This window comes from Gavialis gangeticus, unplaced genomic scaffold (genome assembly GCF_001723915.1).
Source record: "Gavialis gangeticus isolate Ggan-Ray unplaced genomic scaffold, GavGan_comp1, whole genome shotgun sequence".
Taxonomy (NCBI): domain Eukaryota; kingdom Metazoa; phylum Chordata; order Crocodylia; family Gavialidae; genus Gavialis; species Gavialis gangeticus.
Window position 1 is genome coordinate 52,990,312 of NW_017728992.1, and position 9,168 is coordinate 52,999,479.

Here is a 9,168-nt window from a genome sequence, read left to right on the forward strand (position 1 = left end):
TACAGTGATGAGGTCAGTAAACCACAAATGAAAGTTGTTAGGCTTGGTGACTTGTTTAGAGGAACAGCCACTGGAAAAACAAAGATGCTCTTTCAAGTAATAATTTACAAATCTACATTTGAAAACCAAGAACATTAGTCTTTATGCTTAACTTGTAAGACTGCCACTTCTGGGCAGTTTGTAAAACAGAATTCTGGGCCTTCCTAAAGGTCCTCAGAATGGTAGACTGGATTTAACATGACATAGTAAGTGGAAGGGGAGAAGGGTGGGGAAACAGAGGGTCTGGGGGCAGGCAGGTATTACTGGGGGGAACAAGTGCCGGGGGGCAGCACAGGAAGGGGGGCAAGAGGTAGGAGGGCAGAGAGCAAGGGTGTAAGGGTGTGCAAAGTGGGCCCTATTTGATTCAGATTCGGTCTGAATCAGGGACAGTGATTCGATTCATTGATTTGGATCACTGTCCCTGATTTGATTCGGTCGAATATGAATCTGAAGATTCAATGCTGATTTGGAGAATCAGTGATTTGGACACAGACACAGCTTTATATGTTTTTTCTACACACCTTGAGGCACCAGCATGGCTTGTGAAAGCTGCGATGTTGGGGTGGATGGAGTATCCCACAGGAGTGTGGGGCAGGGGGGCCTCCACATGCTCAGCAGTGAACCCGGAAGTAGACTGGAAGTATTTCCAGTCCACTTCCGTGTCCACCAGGGAGCGCATGGGAGGGGGGGCCCACACTTCCCTGGCTCACCGATCAGCCACAGGGGGACCCCAGGTGCTTCCCCAGACCCAGGAGGCACCAGTCACTAAGCTGGGGGGGGCCACAGGGGGACCCCCCCACATGCTCCCTGGAAGACCTGGAAGTGGACCCAGAAGTGCTTCTGGTCCACTGCCAGGTCTGCTGCCAAGCACACTGGGGAGCCCCCTGTGCTTCTGTGGGATGCTTCATGAGCCCCAGCATTCCAGCATTCACAAGCTGCCTGATACATAGAAGTATGTAGAAAAAACATTTAAAGCTGTGTTTATGTTCGAATTTCTGAATCTTTCTGAATCTCTCCAAATTAATTTGGAGGGTTCGGATTTGATTCAGCGAGATTAAAGGGTCCTCTGATTCGATTTGGATTTGGAGATTCAGCCACCGAATCAGGACAAATCTCCACTGAATTGAATCAGCAACCAAAGCTTCACACAGCCCTACAAAGGAGCACCTGTAGGGGACAGGCAATGGGAGGACTGGGGGGCAAGTTGCAGGGGGCAGGTACAGGCACTGAGGGGCAATGGATGGAGGTAGGCAAGGAGGGCAAGAGGCAGGAGGGTAAACATTGGGGGGGACAGGCATCAGGGGGTCAGGCACAGGCACAACAGGGCAAGGGCAATGGGGGCAGGTAGGGAGGGAAAGAAAGGGGAAGGGGGTGGAAGGGGTAGAGTTCTTTCCCCTCATCTCCTGCTGCTGCTTTCCCCACTACAGCAGTGGGGTGGAGTATGAATTTAAGACAACCCTCCGATAATCAGATTCTATACATGAAAAATTATAACAGATTTATAATTTTCCATGTATACAATCTAATTATTGGGTGGTTGTCTTAAATATGAAGTCATCTTAGTTCTAGGTAAAATGATACATTTACATTGCACTGGTATAGAGGACTGCAGTAAATGTATGATAATAGAAAATCACGTCTTTTGTATCCATCCTACCTTTCAACCTTTCGCTTTGCAGAACTGGAGTCCATGAGCTCAGTCCTGCCTGGTGCTGAATATACTCTTATGGTTCTGAGACTTCACTTCAATGCCCACAGACTTCAGGGATACTTAACAGAGCTCATGACTTCCCAGGATTACTCTGAAGTTAACTTTAAGAAATGTCTTTGGAGAATCCTCCATATCAATTGACAGGACAGAGGAACAAACACCAACATTCTGGTTCAAGAAAATACTATCACTGAAGCCACATTTATATGGCACCAGCTCCATTGAACAGGACATGTTCTAAGGATGCTTAGCAATCAGCTCCCAAAACAGGTCCTATATGCTCAACTCACTAGTGGTCACTCTTCTAAAAGTGGGCAAAAGAAGAAATTCAAAGACACCTTGAAGGCCAATCTGGAGACATGCAATATTAACAGCAATACCTGCTGTGATATATGACAAGGCATTGACCATACTGAGAAAAGTTGCTTCACTATGGAGGGCAACAGAAAAGACAGACAAAGGGAAAGAGCCACCATCACCTTCCTCCTGTGACCCACCATCACCTTCCTCCTGGAATTATCTGCCATGCAGATCAGCCTCCTCAGTCATCTACAGACTCGCCAATGGCTTCCCTATTTACTGGAAGACTGTCATCCTTGTATAAAGGACTGCCTCCAATGACACTGAATCAATACAGTACATTACAATATGTTACACTGAAACACTAAACAGTAAAAAGAGAGGATGAATACATAAGAATCACTACATTTAGGTTTTTTTCTTTTTCAATTACAATACCACTCTGGGTTTTTTTGAGAAAGAAAAAGGGGATGGGGCAGAAGGGACTTTTTTTTTAAATACAAACATTTTAATGAAAAGTATAGGATAGCAGTCAAATGTATCTAGAACAGTAAAGCACAGAAATTGATGGAGAAAAGGGTATTACAATACTGAGATCTGGAAAGTTATGCTTTCTGGGTTAGGGGAGTGCTTTTAAGTTGAACAGTATAGTGAAAAATATCCTACCAGTCTGTACTACAATCCCATATTTTATATTAATTGCTCATAAAGATCAAAGACATAGTCTATTGCTTAATGTACCCACTCACATGGCTCCCAATGAGAGCCATATGTGTTGTAGCTCAGGAATGAATTTTTCCCTAAAGATTTTTTAAATCTTTTTACTGAGCAGTACATCATAAATGAAAAAAAAAATCATTCATTTCCTCCATGAAATAGCCAGGAGCTACTAGGGGCTGCTCTAAAGTATGCTGGTTGGAAACAGGTCCCAAAAGACCATCCACTACCAAGGACTGCCTTAGCTCACTGTATTCTGGACATACACCTCCACATTCAGTGACACCTTTGCACCACCATGTCATAAAGGCCAGCTACTAGGTTCTGATCCATTCCTCTTTGTTAGGCAGTGTTCTAGAGTTTTCAGCCATGAGCAGAAGCACCTTGAGATATCTGAAATACTTTCCATCTCCTGGCAAAAATAAACGTGTGCTTTTAACAAAACAGCAGTATGGATGGAGAATTATTCCCCTCTGACAAGATTTTACCATCTGATAAAAAGTTAGGTGGTTCCAAACCAGCTCCAAGTACAGCAGTTCTGACATGAAAAATGCATCAACCAAACAACCTCCCCCTGCCCCGGCCGCCATCACAATTGACACTAGTTAGTTCCTTCACTAAAGCCAATTTCAAATATCACAAGGCACTTCTGCTCAAGGTTGAAAACTCAGCTGATATGCCAGGTATTGATTTCACCTGGATTTCAGAGGATGTGCAAACCCCAAAAGGCTTGGGTACAAATTGTTGTGGGATAGTAATGCAGAAATTACTACAAATCTGATGACCTGAGGTTTGAAAGAACCTCAGGTCATCATCTTGTCCAACCCTCAGCTCAAGGCATTTAAAAACATCTGGTGATGGAGAGTCCATAATCTTTCTATATAATCTGTCCCAATGCTTAACTACCCTCCCAGTCAAAATTTCCTCCTAATGTCCCACCTAAATTTCCGTTGTTGTGCTCCAACTTTCACATTTACAAAAATGAACTAGAACTTTGTGAAAACAGGCAGGTTTTTATTGCTAATACCTGATACAGGCTATACAGAGACCTAACAGGGCAACTCTGCAACGTGGGCAGCAGCAGTTACCATGCTACTGGCAACAGCAAATCTAGCTATATTTGTGCCTCCACCCTGCCAAAGGGCAGCACTCAGGGCTGAAACCAGGATTGCCCTTCAGTTTTGCTCCTGCTCCTATATGGACCAGACTGCACAACTGGGGATTCATGTAATGTTAGTGGTGGAATGGGGAGAGGAAATTAAAAATTAAAACTAAAAGAACTTTTGAAACATAAATAGCCTGATCTATATTTGGATCTATTTGGGGACAAAAGTTTAGACTGAGTCTTGATGATTGACATCCTTTCATCTGCAAGAGATGGTGGATATTGCAACCTATGGTGTAGATGATTTGCAGTGTCTCATGTGACTGAATAGTTCAATCTGAGATTTGCATGATCTGTGGTAGTGGCTGCAAGTGTGTGTGTCATGATTGGGTGGTCTGGGAACTGCTTGCTTCCTGTGTACTCTCTTCTGTTCAAGCTGTTGGAGCCAATTTCTGTCATGGACTTTAATGCCCTGGTGGAGATGATGACACCACTTGTTCTGATTACTTGCCAAGGTTTCCCATTGGTCAGGATTAATTCCAAATGCCTTCATATCTCACTTCCATGTGTCTTTGTAGTGAAGCTTGGGATGTCCTGTTGTTCTTGTTCCCTCTGATAGTTCCCCATATAGCATGTCCTTGGGTGTATGTCCATTCTAATCTGTTGAGATGGCCTCATCAGCAGTTGTCTCTGAATACGGCTGTCACACTTGGTAAATTTGCCCTTTGAAGAACATCTGTGTTGGTAACTTTATCTTGCCTTTTGATGATGAGTATGTGGAGTAAACAGTGCAGGTGGAAGCTGTTTAACCTTTCCTCTTGATATGCATAAGTTGTCTATGTTTTCCCACCATACATAAGGGTGCTGAGTATGCAAGCTTTGTACATTAGCATTTTGGTCTTGATGGTAAGCTTTGAGTTGTTCCATGCTCTTTTAGTTAGTGTGCTAAAGGTGGTGACAGCCTCACCTTCATGGATCTAACCAAAGCATGGACACCATCAGCAGAGCAGGTCTATTTGTAGTCCTAGAAAAGACAGGATGCCTACCAATCCTGTTCAGTCTTATACGTTCCTTCCCTGACAACATGAAAGCAACTGTTCAGTTTGATGGGTCCACTTCAGACAGCTTTGGGATGAAAATCAGAGTGAAACAAGGATGTCTTCTTGCCCCTATACTCTTTGAAATCTTCTCAGCGCTCCTAAACTGTGTGTTTAAAGACATGGAAAGTGGAGTGTATGTTCACACAAGGTCAGATGGGAAACTCTTCCACCTGTCATGACTAAAGGCAAAAACTAAGGTTAGAAAGGTGCTTATCAGAGAGCTTCTGTTTGCTGCTACTAATGCCCTTATAGCCCACAACAAGGACCTACTACAAGAACTCATGGATTGCCTCTCAAGAGCTTGCCAGGCATTTGCTCTCATCATCATCATAAAGAAAACAGTTGTTGTGCTAGGATAGGAAGTCCCACATGATCCAACAGTCACCATTAAGGAGAACCAGCTAGAAGCAATCCACAAGTACAGCTCCCTAGGCTCCACAGTGACCACCAACCTCTCACTGGATGAAGACTGAGTCTTACCACAGCCAAATCATCTCATTCTCTCCCGTGGGTGTGAACTCCTATCAGCTCTTGAGTAGTTCTTTCCAGGTCATATATAATGCAGGTTACAGGAGTAAAATGGGGTGGCTACACTACTACTGCCTCTGCTATAACAGTTCTGTGGATCAAAAGAGGATGGATGCAAATCTTACTTTTAACTTCAATAGGTTTTGGATCTCTAGGGCTGTCCCTTGACTCATGTCAAACCAAAACTCATTACTTCCATCACACACATGAAGGAAAGGTAGCACATTAATCTAAAATTTACAAATAACAATTATTTTTTTTCCCCGGGAGTGAAGGCTTGTACTTTATGGATAGCAAAAGTAAATATGAGCTTTGTATCAGGGTCCCTACCTGATTACTAGAGAGATTGGTGTGTTCAGGGCTTTCCTTTACTTCTGCACTCTTCCCCTTTTCCCTCATTTTCCCAAAGGTGATTCCCTATGCTTACTCCTTATATATGCACTTACCCTCCACCCTCCAGCTCCCCCTCTCGCTCACTCTCTCTTCACACATACACACCCTCTCTTACCATCCCCACAGGGCGTGGGCTTACCACAGATCACCAGCAGGCTGCCAGGACAGGAACAAGAAGGCCGCCAGGTGCAGGTGCTGGCAGCCCTGGAGGACCCAGGCTGGAAGTCTAAGGGTCAGGTGATTCATGCTTACAATAAGTGAGCCAGGTCCTGGATTGAGACTGAGAGAAGACCCAGGACTGCAGAAAAGATGACGGGGAGCAGAAGCAGAACCAGAGCAAGCAGGCTCAAATGGCAGTCAGATGAAGGACGCTGGTGGTGCTGCACTGAGAAGCCAGATAAGTTTCAGGGTGCAGTCTCTTTCTTTTCTTTTCTTTTCTTTTGGACTTGAGGAGAGTGGTCCAGGGTGAAGACAACCTACAGCAAGTTATTCTATTGGCTTTGAGTTGAGCTGATGTCCATGATGGGTGGTTCTCAACCCGGTGGATCAAGATGTGGCTAAGGGGGGTGGGGGGCGACCATGGAAAGGGGGCACCCAAGCAGTATCCCAAACCTTAAGCACACATGAGAAGCAGAGGAATAGAGACTAGGGGACTGACTGTGAGTTCAGCTGGTAAAAGCCAGTTGAGATGGAAGAGAAATGAGATACTGTCTGTAAATTCAGCAGAGAGGGGCTGACTGAGACAGAGAGGGGACAGCCCGACCTGGGACTGATAGCCTTCAGCCAAGGTGCATCCTGGTGTGATAGAAACCTGGGATCCTGGATAGTGGATCCAAAGCTAACCAGGTGCAGCTAGAGTAAACTTGTGTTGTGCTGCAGTGACCCAACCAGATAAGGACTCCATGCCTGATAAGCCTTTCCCCTTTGAGAGGCTGAACCCCTGTCAGGACATGGCAGGTGAGGCTGCTGACAGGATGATCCAGAGGAAAGGGATGATTGACAGAGGGAAAATATTCAGGAGGACAAATATGCCGTGCCCCATCCCAGGAAGGAATACAACTTTCACTAGTGTGATTGTCCTGTTTCATTCATTTTTCAGTTTAAACTTACTGTGTGACTATCATTTTGTTCAATGAGAAGGAAAATGGGGTAGGGAAATGGAAAATAGTTTGAAGAATAAAAATCAAATAGGCCTAGTTGTTTTTATAGATTTCTTATGGACAGGAAGCCAAGGAGTCCCCCTAACTCTCTCCCCCTCCCTGCATAGAAGGTTGAGAACTGCAACCTTCTTGAATGATCTCTCACATTAACATTCTTAAATATACTGTTCAAATAGTAGCCCTATACCTACCAAATTAGAACTTGAAAAGGCAGTTTTCCCAACTGCCTAGTGACCAAATCTAGGGTGTGAAATATAATCTGGAGACAACTCACATGTCTCATTACTGTTCACATCCGGTATGTGTTGAGAGAGAAATCCTTCCTGGTAAGTAATTTGCAAACAAATTACATAAGTTTTGATAATTCAGTCTTATGTTTCCTTTCACTCTGACTCTCAATCACAACTGACTAGCTGATGCAAAGATGAGGAAATATTATATCCATTAAGAATAATAAACAATATATTGTGTGAGATGGTAAAAAGAAAAATATGAAGGAAAAAACTCAGGAAGTAAGGCTAAACCAGACATGGACAAACAAATTCAGATAAAATAAGAAATAATTGGAAGCGTTACCAGAACTTAAAATGAGTTTCGTAGACCTTATTGTACAGGAAATCAACTTTTTTGAAAACTTTTGTTATATGGTATTCATTTTCTGCTTTGGCCCAATAAATCATCATGGCACAAGGAAGAATATTTTCCTAATATTTCTGACTTAGCCTATGGGTCTTATATAAAGAACACTAAAGGCAATAGGAGCTATTCTCTTTGTTTTACTGGGTGTCAGCTCAAATTACATATAAGAAATTGTAGGGGGAAAGAGCATTTAATTGAAAAATATTTCAGATCAAGTGCCTAATGAAAGAAGTTTGAATGAATTCAAAAACCATTTCAAAGACCACAGCTAAAAACTTATTGAGTCACTCATCAATAGTTAACCTCTTCAAATCAGCATAATTGGGGACAGGAAAGTTTCTCTGATCAGAGGTCACGGAGAAGAAACCAAGGACTTTTGTCCCAACAGAAAAAGGCTGATACTAGCATTATATGTGAACGATTTCCCATACTAAAATAATTAGCCTAGAAACAATGACATTTATTATTACACTAACTGCATCCTGAGGCTTTGCCTAATGTGCTGGAATTTACATACTACCCCTCACTCAGACAGTGTGTGAACATAATTCATACAAACACCTTTGGTCTCCCACTTTCAATAGGCAATCTAGGCCGTAGTTTAAATGGGGTGGGAGGGGAATGGCAAGCAGGACATTACCCAGGCTTAGGAGATGGACAAGCACAACCCCGTGCCCAGTAGTGTATCTGGGAAGGAGGGGGCTGGAATGACACCCCCTCCCCAGGGAGGTTTTCCAAGGGAGGTGCAGCCCTGTGCCCAGGGTGGGAGTGAACAGTGCACCAGGAATGGCCCACAGACAGCCTGTGCTGCTGCCTGTCCCCTAGTGACTACAGCCTGAGAACAGGATGCTACAGCAGTAGCAGCTGCTGCCCTAGTGAAGAGAGGCCTGGAAAGTAAAACTTCTCTCCCACTCCCCTCTTCCCCACTCCCCTCTTCCTTGCCCTTGTTCCCAATGATCAGTATAATTATCCCTTCACCTCTGCCACCAGGCACTAAAAAAGCTCACTGTTCCTCTGGACTAGTATAAAAGGTTAGGAATCCTGCAGCCTTTGAGGCAAGGAACCCAGTCCTTCAGTTCAGACACTTACTCTTTTATATCTAGAGGTCCCATGTTCTGTCCCTGCCAATTTCTAATAGCTATTACCTGTCCCAAGACTTATTTTTACAAGGACTTATTTTAAGGAAGATTGGAAGTACCTATGGAGGAAAAACTACATATGCTTAATGATGAACACTTCTGAAAAAGCTTAGTGATTCATTTTAAATAAACATCCATAACTATAGAGTTAAGTCTAAGTCTATGTCTAAGTCTGAAATCTAACCTTGATTTAGGTTAGAGAAGCAGAAGACATAATAAGAAAGAAGGAATACAGATTGTGTTGATAAATGAGGTAGGTTTGGGCTCTACATAGTTTCATAGTTGGTAGGGTCAGAAGGGACCTGAGCAGATCATCAAGTCCAACCCCCCTGCCATG